Source organism: Pimephales promelas, chromosome 21 (assembly GCF_988280905.1).
Source record: "Pimephales promelas chromosome 21, fPimPro1.hap1.1, whole genome shotgun sequence".
Lineage (NCBI taxonomy): Eukaryota > Metazoa > Chordata > Actinopteri > Cypriniformes > Leuciscidae > Pimephales > Pimephales promelas.
This window is the reverse complement of record NC_142789.1, coordinates 10773423-10793850: the sequence shown is the minus strand read 5'-3', so window position 1 is coordinate 10793850 and position 20428 is coordinate 10773423. Positions and strand designations below refer to the sequence as shown.

The following is a 20428-nucleotide window of genomic DNA, read 5'->3' as shown; positions in this document are numbered from 1 at the left end:
CGTGTTTTCGTCAATGGGCGTGTCCGTGGCGTCGATTATTCGCCATGAAACAGGAAGTTGTAGTAACTTGGCTGTAAATGCCCAGATCTGCACAAAATTTTACAAATTTGACAAGAGTCCTGCCCTGAACAAATCTACATGCCGACATTCACCCACAGTCGTAGCGCCACCTGCTGGCAATAGGAAGCGACCTTTAATGAAGCAGCGTAGAAAATTCACAGCCGCACCGGCTGAGCTGCAAAATATGCAACGCGGCCGCCTCACACCCCGACGCGCTACAGGTGCGAGGGCCCGCCCATCGCTGCTTGCAGCTTTAATTTTTTTTTCTTTTTTCTGCAAAGTAAGCGCCATTTTCGGGGCCACAACATGCTCAAAAACTCACCAAATTTGGCACGCATGTCAGGACTGGTGAAAAATTTCGTATTTTGTGGGTTTCACGGATGGGCGTGGCAAAATGGCACGCTAGCGCCACCTAGAAAATTGGAAAAAATTAGCCCCTCGTCCATGTTCAACCTACATGCACGTAATTTGGTGGGGACGTGTATCATATCAAGATGCACAAAAAAGCCTCAAGAACCCATACTCTAAACTCGACAGGAAGTCAGCAATTTCTAATTTTACAATTTTTGATGATTTACTCATTACGTACTTTAACGAACTCCTTCTAGGGATTTAGTTGGATCAACTTCACATTTCTGCTGTACCTTCTAAAAGCATTGACAATGAAAAGTTGTGCTATCTGCGTGTTTTCGTCGATGGGCATGTCCGTGGCATCGATGATTCGCCATGAAACAGGAAGTTGTTGTAACTTCAGTGTACATCCTCAGACCTACGCGAAATTTTATACGTTATATAACAGTCCCGCCCTGAACACATGTACATGCTGAAATTAGCCCACAGTCACAGCAGCACCTGCTGGCAACAGGAAGTGGCCTTTAACGAAGCAGCCCCCGCCGCACGTTTGACCTACATGTACGGAATTTCTGTGGTACATGGATCATGTCCTAAACCCAACAGGAATTCGGCCATTTTGAATTTTACGTCAATTTTTAGGTGATTTGGATATATAGCAGATTCATAGCCGCATCGGCTGAGCTCCAGAATATGCAACGCGGCCGCCTCATACCCCAACGTGCATCAGGTGCGAGGGCCCGCCCATCGCTGCTTGCAGCTTTAATTTTCTATTTAAGCTGTAATCCTGTTTATTATGTGCTGATTTGTTGACTTGCTATACACATGTGAATATACAGTATATAGAGTATAATAAGTGAATTGAGAATGTCAGATGCATATTAAGCTGAAATAGTACATTTACATGCTTATGAATAAAAATAGAAAGATTTAAAAGAGTTGATTCTCAGATAATAGTTAAATACTTTATTATATTTCTTTGTATACTTTATATAGTTTTATGGTAATCAAACTCGAGTTTACTCGAGTAATTAGATATGTGTAAATGACATTGTATGCATGTTTACACTATGTCAACGAGGTTAATGTGAACTGTTTAAAGGGGTCATGAACTGGCTTTTTAAATGTTATTATATTGTTGTCTGAGGCCAACTTATAACGTTCGCTTGGTTTTTGCATTCAAAAACATCAAAATGAACAAGTAATAGGCTATTTTGTACCCTGGTTGTGAGCCTACCTAAAAAACAGTCGGTTTTTATGGGCGTATCGCACTGAAGACTTGGAAGTAAACACCCACTGCTGCGAGTGGAGAACAGTTTTGCATATTATAATGAGTTTAACTCACCCGTCGGTGTACATGGGGGAAAACGTCCAATGTTGTCAAATGGCAACCGGATTCGCCCATACATGTTCAACCCAGAGTCCGTGTGTTGCACAATATTCCTGTCAGATCCAATATAGACGGCACAGCACCGTTCTTTACTCTTAATCGGTCTGCAAATCCAGTCTTGTTGACAAAACAATCCTCAGTGAAATGAAGCGAACAGACGACGATGTTTTACCCTCATCAGCTGGAACGTCATTAAAAATAAATTTTATCCATGCAGTCCTATTGGAATCCACAGGAAGCTTATGCAGCGACTGTCTTGCACAACCAGGCACTGCACAATTCTGTATTGCTCGGTAGGGATCCAGTTTGTCATCACGAGGTAAGCATGTACATGAATGATACTTATGTGTGTAATGCGCGAATCGGTGGGCGGGGCTAAACCTGCCGTGGTGAAGCAGGCGTTGATCATCTTCTGTGGGGGTGGTGTTTTATCCTCTTTGTCGTCATAGTTCCCCACTTTTAAAAACGATTCGTTTTTAGAGGCTGTGTCAATAAAAGCTTTTATTGGACTAACAAGGACGTTTTCAGTTCTGAAACTTACAGGATATTCTTATAATCTGATGACCTCTTAGATGTCAAAAGCTCAAGGAAAATTTGATTTCTCAGTTCATCACCCCTTTAATGTCAATTATGACAAAACATTCTGTACAAAGCTTTCAGTGGAGATACAGCGAGTGCGAGTTTTCTTTAACCTTTATCTTCCCCTGTTCAGGGGTACAACATTTTGGAAGCACCGCTGGGATTCCACTCTTCGGAGGGCTGTCGTCACTTTTACCTAGCCGACACTTCCTGATGCAGTGAATCCCCTAAAATAACCTAGAACCAACAGTGGAGAGTGGACAGAGTTCCTGCAGTAAAGGCAAGACGGAGACAAAGAACCAAAAATCTGAGGCCACAGAGATCATCAGGTGAAACAAAAGTTCAGTCAGTCTCAAGTAAGCCCCAACTCAGTGAAAAGGCCCACTCTATTGTCGAAATGGAGACAACAGTGTTAGAGGAAATGCAAGTTGAAGTTATCGCCATGCTAAACATACTACCCAAAGACAAGCTTCTTAATGTTTGTGAGTTTCTGAAAATAGCAGATTAAGAGGAAGTCTCATCTAAATCTCGCATGTCTTTGATCTCTTATATCCTTCAACATCTCAAAGAGGATATGACGGAAATAGAAGATGGCGGTATGTCTTTACTGTTAAGCTTGAGAGATCAGATTACAGTAGTAAATACAGCCACTAAAAAGGAGACCGCAGGACCAAGCGTAGTCACGGAAAAAGATCGATTGCAAAGGGAGTTAGAGGAGCTAAAGAGCGCAATGAAACAAAAATTGAGTGAAATTGAACAGTTGGAAGAAGTCGACACAAAACCCAACATTGCCCAGCCTCAGCTTCAAATTACTGCACACCCCAGCCCACATTGGTGCAAAGATTTCAAAATTTCTGGACAAATTGGTGACCCAGGTCAAAAAGAGAAACTAATTTTTTCAAGTTTAGCACACCAAATTGAGAACGGTTTGAGCAGAGGCTACCCCGAATGTGAAATTGTTGATGCAGTCATTTGTGCCATTTCTCCAGGCTTACAGTTAAGAAGCTATTTAGAAGGAAAACCAAACCTGACTCTACCTACCTTAAGACGAATCCTGCGCTCTCACTTCCAAGAAAAAAATGCAACCGAACTTTATAAGCAACTTACCTCTGAATGCCAAGGGAACAAAGAAACGCCACAAAACTTCCTTATGCGTGTTCTTGACCTGCGCCAGAAAATCTTGTTTGCATCCCAAGAAGCAGAATCAGGCCTCAAATATGATCCAGCATTAGTTCAAAGCATGTTCTTACATACTGTACTCACCGGTCTCCAAAGTGACAGCATAAAAGTAGACATGCAGCCCCTACTTCTGGACCCTAAAACCACAGATGAGGCTCTGTTAGAGAAATTAAACAGTGCTTGTGCTAATGAGGCAGAAAGACAAAAGAAAAGGAAAACCAATGTGCAGCACACAAGTATGGTTGTCCATGCAGTTAAGACCAGTGGGGAAGTGACTGATAAGAAATCCAGTGCGGCTCAAAAACCCTCTTTCGATGTGCTGACAGAACTTAAAGAGCTGAGAACTGATGTAGCTTCATTAAAAACACTCAATGCTGAAATAGCTCACATCAGGGAATCGTTGCAGCAACCAGCCTTTGCCTCACCACAATTTGCCATTCCTTCGCAGAGAGCGTCTGACAGAGAAATTGTTCAGTGTCAAGTACAGCCCTATTGGACATCACCGGGGGCCAACCAAACCAGAGTGAACACTCGATTTCAACCCCAGAATATGCCTCGACAATACATTGCACCGACTCCTCGTTCCATAGCAAGAAAGTGCTTCAATTGTCAACAGCAAAGAACAGAGGACCGTTGCATGCATTGCTTTCGATGTGGCAGTAGTGAGCACTTCCAAGCGGGATGCAGAGTTCGTGGCATTAAGCCTTCGAGAGAGATTCCTTTAAATGGGGACTGGTTACTGCTGCGGGACAGGGAGTAACCAGATCTACTGACCAGTCCCAAAGATGTGCAGCCTGTGGAAGGACAGATAGGCAGAATAAGCAGTGTTCACAATGTAAAAAGGTACTGTATTGTTCTAAGGTCTGCCAAACTCACCATTAGGCTGAACATAAGCGAACTTGCATCAACTCAACAAGATCAGTGTCAAACTTCTCTAGGACAATGAGCATTTACACCCCTTGCAACACCCAGGTTAACCAGCATTCCCAGGTGACGTCGTTAGTTGGGAGGCAATGTCTCATTGAATGTTACCTGCACGGCAGACAATTTCAAGCACTGTGGGACACTGGCTCTCAGATATGTGTTATTGATGAAGTGTGGAAACAGGAGTACTTACCAGATGTACCATTGAGGGATGTTTCAGACATTCTTGAGGCTCCAAATACATTTAACCTTGTGGCTGCCAACGGCATTGATATACCCTTTGTTGGATATGTTGAAGTGACGTTCAAATTATAATCGCAGGCATCTCACAAAGCTCAACTTGTCATTCCCATGCTCGTAACAAGGGGTCAAAATCTCTCTCACACGATCATCGGTTTCAATGTGAAAAGGGTATGTGAATGTCCCCAAACATAGTACTGTGCAGGTCTCATGCCGAGTGTATATGCAGCCAGTTAAAGAGGACAGCACACTCATTTTTGAACCTGATGTGAATCACCAGTGGCCGGAGGGGCTTGAATTTCCAGAAAGTCTAGTGAGGCTGACAAAAGGGTCTCCAACAAATATTACAATTGGGGTGTACAATCACACTGACCATGATGTAACTCTTATGCGCCAGACTCCGATCGGTAAAGTACAGCTTGTCAAGAATGTCTTACCTGCTAGTTTGTTTGAGGTGCCTGCAAACCCTACCTCTGTTGGAGTATGTCACATCCAGGCTGCGGATAACTGTCTTGACCACACCAGTGCTGATGAATGGGACCCGCCCGTCGGTGTCAGCCACCTGAGTAAAGAGACAGGTAGTACAGCAAATGTTAAGAGAAGAGTGCCATTCATATTTCTAAGTCAGACAACGACGTTGGGTCTATCAGAGACTTGCAATTGAGTATTTCACTTAAAGATGAGGAGCCAGTCAATCGCACTTATTTGTCTGTGCCAAAACCCCTGTATCGTGAAATGAAAGAATATGTGCATGACCTCATCGCACAGGGATGGATTGAAAAATCCAACTCATCATATTCATCTCCAATCGTGTGCGTAAGAAAGAAAGATGGCAGCCTTCGTTTATGCATTGACTATAGAGACCTAAATCGAAAGACTCACCCAGATAGACAACCGATTCCGAGAGTGCAGGACATCATGGACAGCCTAGGTGGCAATTCTTGGTTTTCATCATTAGATCAAGGGAAGGCCTACCACCAGGGTTCATGTCCAGAGAAAGTAAGCACCTAACGGCTTTCACGACACCCTGGGGTCTATATGAATGGGTGCAAATTCCTTTTGGGTTGATGAATGCTCCAGCAGCCTTCCAGCGGTGTATGGAAGAGTGCTTAGAAGGCCTGCGAGACGAGATATGCATACCATACCTTGATGACACCTTGGTGTTTAATAAGACCTTTGAGGACCACGTCCAGGTAAGGAAGGTGCTGCAACGGCTTAAGGAACATGGCATCAAACTCAAGCCAAAAAAGTGTGAGCTTTTCAAACCGGAAGTCCGTTACCTGGGTAGAATCGTTTCTGTGGAAGGAAGTAAAGTTGATCCTGCAGACACAGAAGCTGTCAGATCCCTTAAAGACAAACCACCCAACAATGTTGGTGAGTTGAGAAGAATTCTTATATTATCAGAAAATTCTAAATATCAGAAAATCGGCTGAATGGATTTGAAAACGGTAAAACTCAACTGTTTAAGTCTGGGGGAGTGGTAAAATTAGCCTATTTCCAAAAAAGTGGAGTATTTAAGGAGTTATGAAATTAAGAAAATGGGTCCATACCTTTAATATAAATTATGAGCGTCAGCTGGTCCATTCAGAAAAAAAGACTCTGTGCTGTCATCATGACAGCGATTCACAAAACAACATCCCTCAGAGCTTTAGCTCAAAACTGTGCAGACTTTGAGAAATATTGATAGATTCTCATAGATTCACATCATATTTCTATAGACAGGAATAATATTTATTGAATTTATATTAAAATGTGTCGATGTAATCATTATGAGCGCTTCTTCCTGAGATGTGCTGTGTTTTAAATTCATACCAATAGCTTGTTTTCATATGACGTCACGCCACTGCGTTGCCATGGCGCGAAATGCAAATGGAGGGCAGGAAGTGATTTGCTGTATTTAGAAAGCACTATAACAAACTTAAAATGCCTGTGTTTTGAGTCATTTATGGTTACTTAAATCTATCAAACCACAAGGAGTTTTTATCGTATACCAAAAGTTGTTGTTCATAAGGGGGGAAATGTTAGAAATTGACCAAAAAACTCTGGAAAAACGGCTTGCAAACCTATGTCTGTGGTTAGGAGGAGCCGAAGGGGAAAATGCCCGTGTGTGAAGTGATCATTTCGTCAAAGGTGAGTTAATACAACTTAAGTGGCTAATGTTTGTTTAACGTGTCAAAGTATGTCTGCAAGACGAGGTAGTTGCTGATATCTACAGCCTCCATGGCAGGAAAATATTTCAGTTTAGTTGAAAAATCGCTCCTCTTCATAACGTAGGGATCACGTCTGACATATGTTTGAATTTTTGTTTATTTCTTTCTCTTGTAATAGTGTGTAAAGTAGTACAGTACGTACTTCCCTCCATCTCGTCCATTGCGCTCTTCACTCCCTGCCCTCTATCTGAATTTCGCGCGTCATCATAATCACGTGACTGAAACCCACCCAGATAGCAAACTGACATTGAATCAACGTGGAAATATGACATCAAAACAACGCTGATCTGACATTGTTTTGCTCATCGAATTAACGTTGAACCAACGTCAGACGCGTCATTCTTTCAAAACTAACGGAAAATCAACTTGAAATCAACGCGTTGTTTCAACGTTATGAAAGCAAACCAATTTTCGATTTTTATTTAGCTTTGAAGAATGCCGCGTCTGACGTTGGTTCAACGTTAATTCGATGAGCAAAATCAACGTTGTTTCAATGTCACGAGAGACGTTGTTTCCACGTTGATTCAATGTCAGTTTGCTGTCTGGGCAGCTATAGCCTGAGGGCGCTCTCTGCACAGAATATTCCATATATGGAACATGAAGAAGAGTCATAACCATGTGACATTCTTGGAACTGCCTCATGAACTGCCTGACATAAGCTAACAGAGATCCCTGTAACATGCAAATAAAAGTGTTTTTAAGACAATAAACATGATTGCAATGATATTTGAGTTACCTTTGCTCTTCAAGCTATGCCAGGTATTTTCATAATAATAGATTATATTTATAATGTAATGCTAATCGATACAGATTTTTTCATTATGCAAAATACAATAAATAATATATTTTCTGTCTGATTTTTATTTTTTTTATCTGAAGCCAAAGTAGAAATTGTTGTGTATTGATGGTGTGCTAAGCTAACATGCTAGCAGGTGCACCTGCCACCAGAAGTTATTCTTTTATGATTTTTTATTTTTCTAAATAGGAATGCTTACTGAAATTTTTCAGTGCATTTTATAGTTTCAAATGTGATGCTATGAGCACTTTGATAAAATAAATCAGGGTTTGAAACCCTATGAACAGCTTGTGAATAGCCAGTCGTTAGTAGCTATAATGCAGACTAAAAAATGCATATTTATAGCCATGTCCAGTCTGGAGAGGTGTGAATGTGTGCATGGGGAGACTGAGACTGAATGGGGCTTGTTTGCACTACAAAACAATAAAGACAATAGACTGAATAGATGACTTAGAAGATGACTAAACATCAGTTTGCATTTTAGAGTCTAAGCAAAATAAAGTAATGTGACATGATTTGCTGTTATCTCGGGACAAGCGTCCCGAGATAACAGCAAATCATGTCACATTACTTTGGCGTTCGTCAGGTCCAGTTTTGTATTCAGCCTCTCACAGGGATTTCAGATGCCCCAACGCCTGTGATGAGAAGACCAACGCCTGTGAAGAGACGACGAAGAGAATAGAAAATAAATTTCTAATGGCTTTACAAAACTTTGAAGCTATTTAACCCCTTAACTGTCACCCCCCCTTTTTGAGAATGGGGGTTAAATGCTCTATTCACACTTAAATGGTTGTAATTTAAGAATGCCTTGGAATATATACCCACGTTTGGTCTTGTTTTAAAGAAAACACTCAGCAGATTATTGCTGAAGTGAAAACACTTCAAAAAATGAAAGTATGAAAAAGTTATGGAAGTTTTAATTCACAGTAAATCAAATATACTGTACTATATATTTTTATTTTATATAAAATATATATTTTACAAAATATTTTTACTCTAAAATTACTATAAAATCAAAGCCATAAATCTAACCAAGTTATGTTCCAAATTTGAAGTTGATATCACAAAAATTGAAGTTCCCATGAGATTTTGTTTAGGCGTAGTACCAAAAATAGCCACCGGGTGCCATTGAATTCCATTGAATTTAGTTGTGTACATTCTGCCTTAACAAATTAATACATTTCTGTCCAAATATCAATTTTGTCACAAAATTTGGAACCTTTAGACTCAGACCTTTCTGACAATATGTGTTTTGTCAAGATTAATAAAGGTTTTGATCATAAATTATGAAATATAAGGATGCCCAAAAGGGGAGGAGCCTCATAAAATAAGTACCGTTTCTATGGTAACGCAACGTTCAATTATAAAATGGTTTTCACAGGATGAATTCTGAGTTTATAAGCTTTCAAATGATACCTAATTTATGATAACTACTAAAATGTGTGATATAATAAAAAAGGCGATAAAAAATATTATTATATTTTAGAGGATAATATATACATATTATCATTTTTAGAGGATAATTTTATACTATACTTTTTATTTTTTATTGAAAAATACTAGATTATATGTTTTATTATGAACTTTTAGCATAAAAGCTGAAGTTTCAATGATTAAAAATGGGTGCATCAACTTTTTGTGACAAAGGTCAAAACTCCTGTTATGATGCAGATTTTTTTAGGTGCACTCTTGTCATAAATTTATTAATTACTCTTCCTACATAATTTTTAACACAAAACAGGGGTCGAATATTTAATTAGAAGTCTTAGACCTTTCCAAAAATATATAATTTGTCATAATTAGATTAGGATTTAATAGAAATATAGTGAAGAAAAGTTAGGCGTCCCGGTACCGGGACGGTGACAGTTAAGGGGTTAAAAAAAGTTTTTCATTATGATAATAATTAATTCTACATTTACAATAAACTACCAGGTGTCAGCTTTCAAATGAGATCATACTTGTGCTTTTAGTCCAAAGGGTTCATGAACTGCATCAACACAATTCTGAAGAAAAGCTATTTTGTTTTCTAATTTTATCATCTTGACTTGTCAGTACATGTATAGTTTCTAAGAAAACTTGTGCCAAGGCCTTTCACTTTTAGTCAGCTCTCATCATCCTGGGTTTAAGATGCTGTTCAACAGATAGAACATATTTCAAGGCATCCTTCAATGTGCAGGCTTCAACAGTTTAAACTTAACAACAACTGAAGGGAGAAAAGGGGGGCAGAGATGATAACTAGATAGATACGCTTGAGGGAGGCAGGTGGACTTTAGAAACTTCCTCAAGTTTAGTTCTACCAGCACATTGGTCTCTTTTATAGAGAGCAATGCTGCAAAGAGAATGGTCGATGTCGTGCTCGTAAAGTGTGAAGACATGAAAAGCAGGAGGAGGAATATTGCATTCCAATAATGACACACGGCTGCCTCCACCTCATGCGATCAATGGCTGCTGAGCAGTCCGCTGCTCCCCAGAGCCGACCAAGGGCTTCCATTGTTGAGGAGAAAGTAGATAGGTGACAGGGGCCAAGAGGAGCGCTGGGATCAGGCCTCACACCTGCCTGATAGACCGCAGATGCTAGGCCAGTCTTTATTGCTTCACAATCTGCTTTATTTAAACTAAATCTGGACTCTTTGTTAATGCATCCTAATGAGAGGTAAGACTGGGTGTAATTGGAAGCCTCTAGAGTGTCCTGCTGAGGTAAAGTTATGTGTATGTGTGTGTGTGTGTGTGTGTGTGTGTGTGTGTGTGTGTGTGTGTGTGTGTGTGAGAGAGATATGCTGCGTCCCAATTCGCATACTATCCGTCCTAAATAGTATTCGAAAATAGAATTAGTACGTCCCAAATCATAGTATGTTGAAATTAGTGTTTCAAAGATACCCGGATGGTCTACTTTTTCCGGCCAGAATCCGAAGTGTAGATCGATGCACACTCTAACGGCTGATATTGCCCACAAACCATTGCGCGTTGGACCATCGGTTAGAACTACAAACACGAGTAAAAAGTGTTAAAAAAACTACAGACACGTAGTTGATACGGAGGACGCGCGAGTCCCCGTGGTTGTGTAGAGAGGTTTAGATAAAGAGCTTTGAGTGATTCATTATCAGTATCTAACCTGACGAAAATGAATTTATTCAATGTTGTCCACATTATATTGCATTTGCAGCAGCATTGTGAACTTTTGTAAAGACACGTTTAGCCATTACGTTTTAAATGCATCATTATATTCAAATTGCAAACACGAGTAGAGCATGAAAGACCAACAACTGGCAGATGAACGTGCTCTCCGAAGCGGTAGGAAATAAAATTAGATAGAATGGAGGATTTTAACTGTGACAAGATGATTGACAGGGCAGTTTACGGTGACAAGCTGCACGCAGCACGCGACAGAGCTGTCCGTTAAAGATGACATGATAGTATGTCCCAAAGCTTGCCCACTCTTTTGCTACACACTCAAAAGTATGTACTTTTTCCTCACAAAAAGAGTACATACTTTTAGGGCGTAGTATAAGTAAGCGAAATGGGACGCAGCAATAATCTCTGAGAGATTTCCTTACACACTCCAAATCAGTTCCTTTTCTGAAGCTGCATGAAAAGAGAACATTTATTGACAGTGGTGGTTTAATGCTCTTGAAGAGAATAACATTAGCATTATGTGCATCCAGTTTTAGCTGAATGAGTAGTAGATTTAGAATTTACTGCATTAGCAACTGTTGCTAATTACCGCAATACGTGAGTTGAAAAGTGTTATAATATTGAAAAGTTGCATTCTAGTGAAGTTTTTTTTTATTATTATTATTTCAGTTTTAGTTACCTTATTATATCAAGTTAAATTAAATGAAAATATTAAACACTGTCTTGGAAACTAGTGAAATGAAATAAGATTAATGTTATACGCTATGATAAATGCCCTATATTTTGAGCTTACTGAAATAAAAGTAAACTCAAAATGTAATGCACTTTAGAAACAACAATATATACTGGTGACAAGCCATCAGTACATGTCTGGGACTAGACAGTATATTATGTTAACACACCGACACGTGAAATATTACATACAATTCTGATTCTTTTTTTCTCTCTCTAAAGAACACACCTGCAAACCCGTTTCACAAAACTCAACAGTCTCTGCAAATAATTGGACCCAAACCTGATCAGAAATCACCCAGTACGTTTTATATTATTACCCAACTCTTCAGTAAATATCAAATTGTGGGATTCCTTCGTTAGAAAAAAAGTACTATGACAGTATTAGATAATAGTAATACTACGGTTCTGAATGATTACTGTATACATACTATAGTATTATTTCTTATGTAATCCCAAAGTACATCAAAGAGGATTCCTATGGAATTATTGTGGTACATGTCTAAAACTATTTTTATTAATGTTTGTAAATCCCACCCAAACTTCACTTGTTTCCTCATCCATCTTGTTTTCTGCGTAAGAATATAGTCAGTGCCGCTGCTAGCCATTTTGGTGCCCCAAGCATAATTCCTTTATGATGCCAATATATATATTTTTTTATTTTAACACTAATATTTTAACACTATTCAATAAATATTGTTTGTTTGAACCTCATTCTTTTCTATATTGTTGTACTTATTCTTTGGCTGTTTTGTTTAAAAGAGGGAGGATTGTATTGGGAGCACTGAAGTTTCAGGTGTGACTGTGTGGCAATGGCAAATGGCAAATGGTTTACATAGGTCACGGCGTCACAAGATGAGGTAGAGGGCCCCTTAGCAGAATTTTGCTTAGGGCCCCAGGGGAAGGACAGGATCGGCACTAGGTTTAGCGGTCGATTCTGTTCCCTACCAGAATTCCTGTTCCCTTAATGCAATCATACTGCAAAATAAGTGTAGTTACCCGTAGCCTACCATCAGAGCGGAATACGAGCAAGAAGCACAACTGAATGTACGGGAAGCTAAAAGGTAAAAAAAAAAAAGATTATTTTTTTTAAGAGTGTTTTTTGTTTGTTTTTTTATTAGAAGCTAGTTTTTCATTCAATCCAGATTACTTCCCTTTTTTCAGGTCAGAGCAACTGCCCCTCAAAATTTCTGTGCACGTCCCTGCCAGTAAGATAAAGTTTTTTCATTCGAAACCATAGACCTTTGTCTACAGATCAAGTATAATAGCATTATTGAATCATCTTGAAGATAGTTTCATCATTGTAACCGAACGCGACGCGCTGTTTAAACGCTGAATGGAGAATGACTGACAGCCACAGCGGAGGGAAACGTTTACGTGAGCTTGAATTTAATGACTTAAATATTAATTTTTATCTCACATAATGGCTTCAGAACACTTATAGTACACGGAAACTTTATGGTACTTTAGAAAGTTTTTGTGCCTTTTGTGCGGCTTAACCAAGCGTGCCGCACAAGCCCTCAAAAGTGAAGCCAAAACGTCTCGATCGCCCCCCCTGTGACCGGACCTAGTATAAGGCAACGCTACTTTTGCGTCATCGAAGGTTAACGCCCCTTTTTGGGGGAAAACAAACGGTCTGGACACGTTCTGAATTTTGTCTACTCCGGTAACAGAAGAACAAAAATAACATGCCCAAAAGTTGTTGCGTGGTGAACTGCACCTCAAATGTTTTTAAAACACCAGGTTTGAAATTTATACCTTTACCATGCCGAATAAAACAAGCGGAAAGAAGAATGTTATGGCTTCAGGCGATAAAGAGGGAAGCACCAGATGGAGGGTTGTGGGACCCAAAGACCCCTCACACATATGTATGTGGGAAGCATTTCATAACAGGTAAGCCGATTATTTAATTAATTCAACCCCTAAACTATCTGTATTTAACATAAAGTAGTGTACTTGCAAGTTACTGGCTTTAATTATGTTACCATACCAACTAAGCCAGTTAGTATTAGTTAGCATCTAACGTTAGCTATGGCTGGGCAGCTTGGAGACAGCCCAGAGTGTTATACCATCCCTAGTGAAAAAAAAGTATACAATAGTACATTGCAAATATACTAACAAAAAATGTACTACATTTAAATACATTAAAAGTATATTAGCATCATGCTTTTTACCTATTTTCACAATACAACTTTAAACACACTTTAAAATAATTGTACTTAAGTATATTTTCTAAAAGTATATTGAAAACAAGCATGCTTTTAACATATTTCTAAAAAGGGCAGTATAAGTACATTGGTTCCAAATATATGCTTTGTTAAACTTTTAAGAAATATGCTCAACACAAGTATACTTTTAACATATTTCTAACAAATGCACTAGAAGTACATTGGTAAAAATACATGCTTAATTGTATTTTTAAGAAATATGCTAAACACAAGCATAATTTTAGTGAAGTTTTAGTGCATTTAAAGAAAACATACTTATGTTGCTCTTACTTAAAAATACATTTTTGGATTACTTTGTGTAAGAACACATTATTAAGCATTTAGTGGTTTTAAAATATATGAACTTTATAAACATGTATGCCTACTGCAATACATTTAAAAAATGTATGCATTTATCATTTTAATATTTAAATATTATATATATATATATATATATATATATATATAATATTTAAATATTTTATATATATATATATATATATATATATATATATATATATACTTGTAATGTATTAGAAACATTTGTCAACTATATTGAGCATTGCAATAAGCATACCTAAAATTACTGATGTTCACTTTTACTTGTAAAGAGCTTCTTAAAAGGATGTTGTCCACTGCATGCTACGTTTAAATTCCCACAAGGATTTCAACATATTATTTAAATTTGATCAGATACATTTTCCAGAGATGATAAAAAAGTTTGTACTTGTTTAAATTCAAACACTAGCTTACTACTTACATGTGAGTCCTGATTGGTTCCAGAGCCGTTGAATGGTTGTGATTGGTTCTTATGATAATAAGCTCGCCTAGCAACGCCTGAAAGGACTTTGACCTCACTCTCACTCAGATGCTGCGTTCAAGTCATCTCGTATAGATCGTAATTACGAGTTGAACGCACTTGAACGCCACCACAATAGGCTTGTTTGAGATGCCCCTCGCCTCGCCTGCATTGTAGTCGAGAGTTGGCGGCTGCAGTTAGAGGAGGAGTGAAAAAAGCGCATTCAAGCCGGACAAATCTCGGTTCTCGCAGTGAATCAGACACCTGTGAGATCAAGTCTGATATCGCGGGATTCACGCTGGTGCACGTGTTGCTAATAAACTGGATGTGATTTAAATTCTGTTGCTTTTATATGAAAATAAATATAATGAACAAGACACCCAAAGTACTTGTTATTTAATTAGGCTACATTCCGTGTTTATCAATCATTTTTTATTTAATACAGACGTGTTTTTATATTTTTTTATTTAGTTTATTCACCCATATGTATACACATAAAACATGATATCAGTTTTAAAATCAAACATTTTAAAAGAGAACAATTCATCACTGTTGTTTTTTTATTATGTATTTTATTTTTTATTAGAATGCAAGTTACAAACATACAAGCACTACAATTCGTGAAACAAATATTATACAGCGACAAATAATAAACATCAGAATAAAATTAATAATAAAAAATCAAAATAAATCAAAATAAGTTTAGTTTAAATAGACAGACTTACAAACTTCATCATCTATAAAATGAGAGAAATTTTCCTAATTTTCACTTGAAAATTTTAGAGTATATTTGAGTTACTGACATAGCTTTCTTATTAACCCGTTTAAGAGACTCACAATATCAGTTTCAATTTGAAAAAAAAAAAAATCGGTCGGTGGAGAGCAACTGCGCGCGACTGCAGAATCCGACGCTTCCGCCTTGGGGATCGACTTATCGAGACTATTCTTTAAGATGGCTCCTGTCTGTATTAATATTAATTAATACTTTGTTCCAGGTTAAAATATTTATTTTTGTTTAAATGCATCTTAACACAATGAAGACTTCAAACATATTTTTGTTTAAATGCATCTTAACACAATGGAGACTTCAAACATATTTTTAACCAAACATTTCTCCATTCGCTACAAAATATTTCATAAAATTACACTAAAATATCACAATATGTCAATTTCATTCTCCCATCTACAAAAAAAATTCACAATTTTTTTTTTTAATATACTTTACAATTTAGACTTTTAAATTCCTTTTTTACCCTCCACGCAATACTCTTATTCCAGGTTAAAATTTTTCTTTTTGTTTAAAATCTTCTTTACAGTTTACAATGGAGATTTCAAACATATTTTAACCGAACATAAAAAAAAAAACATTTCTCCATTTGCTACAAAACATTTCATAAAACAATTACACTATAATGTCAATTTCATTCTCCCTTCTACAATAAAAATTCACAAGCTATTTAATAAAAAAAATTCAAGACATTTAAATTCATTTTTACCTTCCACACAATACCCTTGCATTTACATCACATTAACATTTTTAAAGAATTCAATTATAAACATTGAGATGTGCACAAATCTAATGACTATGCATATCTAGCTCCAACATACAAGAGGTCATCGATCGCATAAAGGTCAAGTGACTGGTAGTCCAGTTCCTCTCCTGGCATCACACAAAACCAATCATTGTCATATAAAACCTGAAATGCATGGAAATGAGTATCAAACAATTGTGGGAGCAACAGTTTTCCACACAGTATCCACAATGTATCTAAATTAGTCAAAAGATCATTCATATCCAGCACAACATCTTCAGGAGTATCCTCTGCAGTTCACTAATGTCAACATCATCCTCTCCAGTGACGTTATAACGACTTGGCCAAATGTGAGTTCTGTTTTCTATACATGATGCCTGAAAGACTCGTATTTGAAAAAGAAATTTTGGCATCCATCAAGTCCGCAACAGATGGAAAAGTCATGCTCATGAGCATGAATCAATCCTATATGTTTGATTAGTTTCACTACATAAAGTGTCTGCGTGAACACACATACATAGGGCCGTGGCATCCTCTCAGATAAAAGATCAATAATCCTGACGACAGCAGTTGGCAATGGCTTATCACCAGGTGCAGTTACCTTCAACACATGCCTTTGGAGAAAGAGTAAAGTGTTCCTGTTGTACGAGGGATACGCAAGGTTGAATACAAAATATGCGCAAAAAGCAGAGAGAACACCATCCTCTACCCCAACTGCTCTGCAAACTTCAGATCCCTCCATTTTTACAGTGATGAAGATTCTCCTCTCACTGAAGACCTGTTTCCAGTTAGAAGCTCCCAAAATCTGTACAGTGGGATATGGTGTGGCTGGTTCTTCCTAAAAAAAAAATAGAAGAACCAATATTATAAACATCAGAAGTAAATCTGGATTAAATTCATGTTCCCAATGACTAGTTAAAACTGTGCATCTACACTTCTTATTTAATCTCACTTCACTACATTTCTTTTTTTTTTATAATTGTATTATTATAAGAGTTTAATTAAATTCAATAATGTAATGAATCTGAATTAAATTTCAGTGCATCCCTACTTGCTTTAAATTCTTTGCATTCAATACCTGTCTGATTGTGATATAATCATCCACTTTCTCCCTGAAAATCACCGAAAGTAAAACCAGAGCAGCACGAAAATCCATATCTAAAAAGACATTGAACATGTATTAGGGGTGTAACAGTTTAAATTGCTCACGGTTTCAGTACGTGTCATGTTCAGAAAAAAGGTCTACTGACGGGAAAGAAAAAAAAAAAGAACAAATAATCAAACTACAAGCAATCGCTCAAATAAATACAATAAAGCAAAGATAAAATAAAATAAATGGTGCTTTTCAGGTTATTATTTTGGGTAGCGGAACTGTTTTACACGTAATTTTTCTTCAACAAACAACCCGGTCTCATCCCAAATCGTCATATAACTGACGTTTTGGGACGTCTTTTGACCATACGTCAATATTCGCCTTTTTAGGGCCCCCTTAAACGTCGGTAGATGAGGTTATGGGATCCTAACTCTACCCCATACCTAAACTTAACCCTAAACCTAACCCGTCACCTAACTGACGTTAAAGGTAAAGCGTCAGTTGTATGACGGCCCGGGATCGCCATCTACCGACGTTTAAGGGGGCCCTAAAAAGGCGGATATTGACGTATGGTCAAAATACGTCCCAAAACGTCAGTTATATGACTTTTTGGGATGAGACTGTGTTACAACAAACCATATTATAGATTAGGCTTGCTGCATACCACAAAGACTCTCTGCAACAGCTTCGCTTCTGGCATCCATGTAATGTGCTTCTATAACGGATTTCCCCTTAGCCAAACTCAAAAAATAAAGAGACAATTTTTCTGAAGGAATCCTGGAAACACCGGCTGAAATTATTTACGGCATGCATTCGACCCATTTCCTGAAACAACTGAAACACAAACACCAAAAGAAAAAAAAACAATTAATTTAAATGTTTTTCTTTTCTCACCATAGTATTAAGCAACAGTTCACACACGTTTCCATGTTCTAATGGGAACTTTCCAACGCTTGTTCCCACATTTGAGAAATTGCGTTGTTTACAAAAAAAAAAAAAAATTGTTTTCACTTAAGCAGCATTTAGGCACAGCTACTGTATGGTAAACAGTAAGATATTCACTAAAAAAGTAGCAATATTTTTTATGATTTCACTGTATGGAAATCGGTAAACAATATAGCTAAGCTTTTCTTTTTTTTTTTTACTTACAACTGAAGGGGTCCTAAGGAAGGGATATTTTTGAAAAATTTCAGCAACAGGAATGCCATTGGTTATTTCCCTCCTCCTCCAAGCAAATGTTTGTTTCATTTTTTCATCCACTATTGCAGCGTCTGGTTGGGTCTTCTTGTACTGGTCCTGTAAGGTCTTCACATGGGCATTGATTGAAACAGCGTCCTCTCCAATAGAAGACACACAGTCTTCATCTGCCTTTGATGCAAAACACACATGTAATGACAAGATTACAGGTTTCAAGATTCACTCATATTTAATCTGAGTGAATTATTCCTTTGAGGAAAGACTAGCTATAGATTCTAAACGTTTATTTTTAATGTTTTATATTGTTTTTATCACTGATAGACATTGCTTACCACTGATCTGCTGGTTCTCTGACAACTAGCCTCTTTTTCTCCAGGTTTCTTTACATTGTGACCATATTTCATTTTAATCTTTTTTACCTCCTCTTCATTAACAAGGGACATTTCAGTTTTAAATTTTCTTTTCAGGGACATATGCCAGGTATGCTGTTGTAAAAAAACAATTTTGTTTTGTTAAAAAAAAAAAAAAAAAAAAAAATGAGTGAAACATTACATCGTCATTGTGCACCAGACAAGAGTTATTGAATTAGAGCTTTAATTGTTGTTGCTCAGATAAAAAAGAAAAGAAAAAAAAAACTTGCACTGTTACATACCCTGGGTCGCTTGCAACAAAAAATAAAACAAGCATTAAATTATAATTTGTGATGCAATCTGGGAAAACCCATGACATGTTGAAATTTTACCTATTACAGTTTTTGATACCATATTTAAGATGGTTTCAACCACTTTCAATATCTGTTTTTATTTGAAGGGTTAGTTCACCCAAAAATGAAAATTCTGTCAGTATTTACTCACCCTCATGTTGTTCCAACCCCGTAAGACCTTCGTTCATCTTCGGAACACAAATTAAGATATTTAAGATATTAAGATCGCTCCTGCATACTAGTCCATAGGCTTCTTAAGGGAATGACACTTGCTGGCATCGAAAAGTCATCAAAGACATCGTTAAAATAGTCCAAGTGACTACAGTGGCTCATTTTTAACTTTATCAAACAGCGAGAATACTTTTTGTGCGCAAAAACAAACATAAATAACGACTTTATTTCAACTATTCACTTCCTTCTCTATGGGTCTGTAGTCAGTTAACGTAGTGTGATTGCGTAGAGCTAGGCTCACTATTGGCCGACGCTGGTCATGTGTGTGATGCATGTGACGCTCAATAACAGAAGCTTATGCTATTAAACTAGTAACTCGAGGCAGAGGGAGAAATAAACGAATAGTTGAAATAAAGTCGTTATTTTTGTTGTTTGTGCGCAAAAAAAGTGTTCTTGTCGTTTGATAAACTTAAGATTGAGCCCCTGTAGTCACTTGGACTATTTTAACGATGTCTTTAATGACTTTTCGAGGACAGCGAGTCATTCCCTCAAGAAGCCTATGGACTAGTATGAAGGAATGATCTTAATATCTTAATTTGTGTTCCGAAGATGAACGAAGGTCTTACGGGGTTGGAACAACATGAGGGTGAGTAAATAATGACAGAATTTCCATTTTTGGGTGAACTAACCCTTTAATTGTTTGTCGGTAACAAACATTATGGGTGGCTAATCGTTATGATTTTCAGGAATGGAATTTTGAGAAAAACAATTTTAATTAACTTTCACCGTCAGACGATTCGCGCTCTTTTTTTATTGCCTTTTTTATATCACATATTTTAGTAATCATCATTGATTAGGTATAATTCAAACGAACTCTTTCTATTAGTATTGAATGCAAATAATCTAAAGCAAGTAGGGATGCACCGAAATTTCGGCTTTTGAAAATTATTTTTTATTTATTGGCTTGTATTTTTTTAAATTCAGATTCATTATATTATTGATCAATTCATCCTCTGAAAACAGTTTTGAAATTGGACAATTGAAAGGCGAGCAAGATCTTTTACGAGAGCAGCTACTTCAGATGCCGTTGTTCTCTTGTGCTCTGGCTCCACATCTCACGATAATGTTTGATA

The 20428-nt window shown here is 37.5% G+C and overlaps 1 pseudogene across 1 annotated transcript; it reads right to left on the bottom strand.

Annotated features, from left to right (window-relative positions):
• Positions 1 to 16185: 16185 nt before the first annotated feature.
• LOC120467078 (sterile alpha motif domain-containing protein 3-like) lies at positions 16186 to 18900 on the bottom strand (annotated as a pseudogene). The gene is made up of 5 exons (XR_016148497.1): positions 18754 to 18900; positions 18374 to 18592; positions 17889 to 18058; positions 17210 to 17289; positions 16186 to 16969 (listed from the first exon to the last, which is right to left on the bottom strand). The product of XR_016148497.1 is annotated as a sterile alpha motif domain-containing protein 3-like (transcript).
• Between the last annotated feature and the right edge of the window lie 1528 nt (positions 18901 to 20428).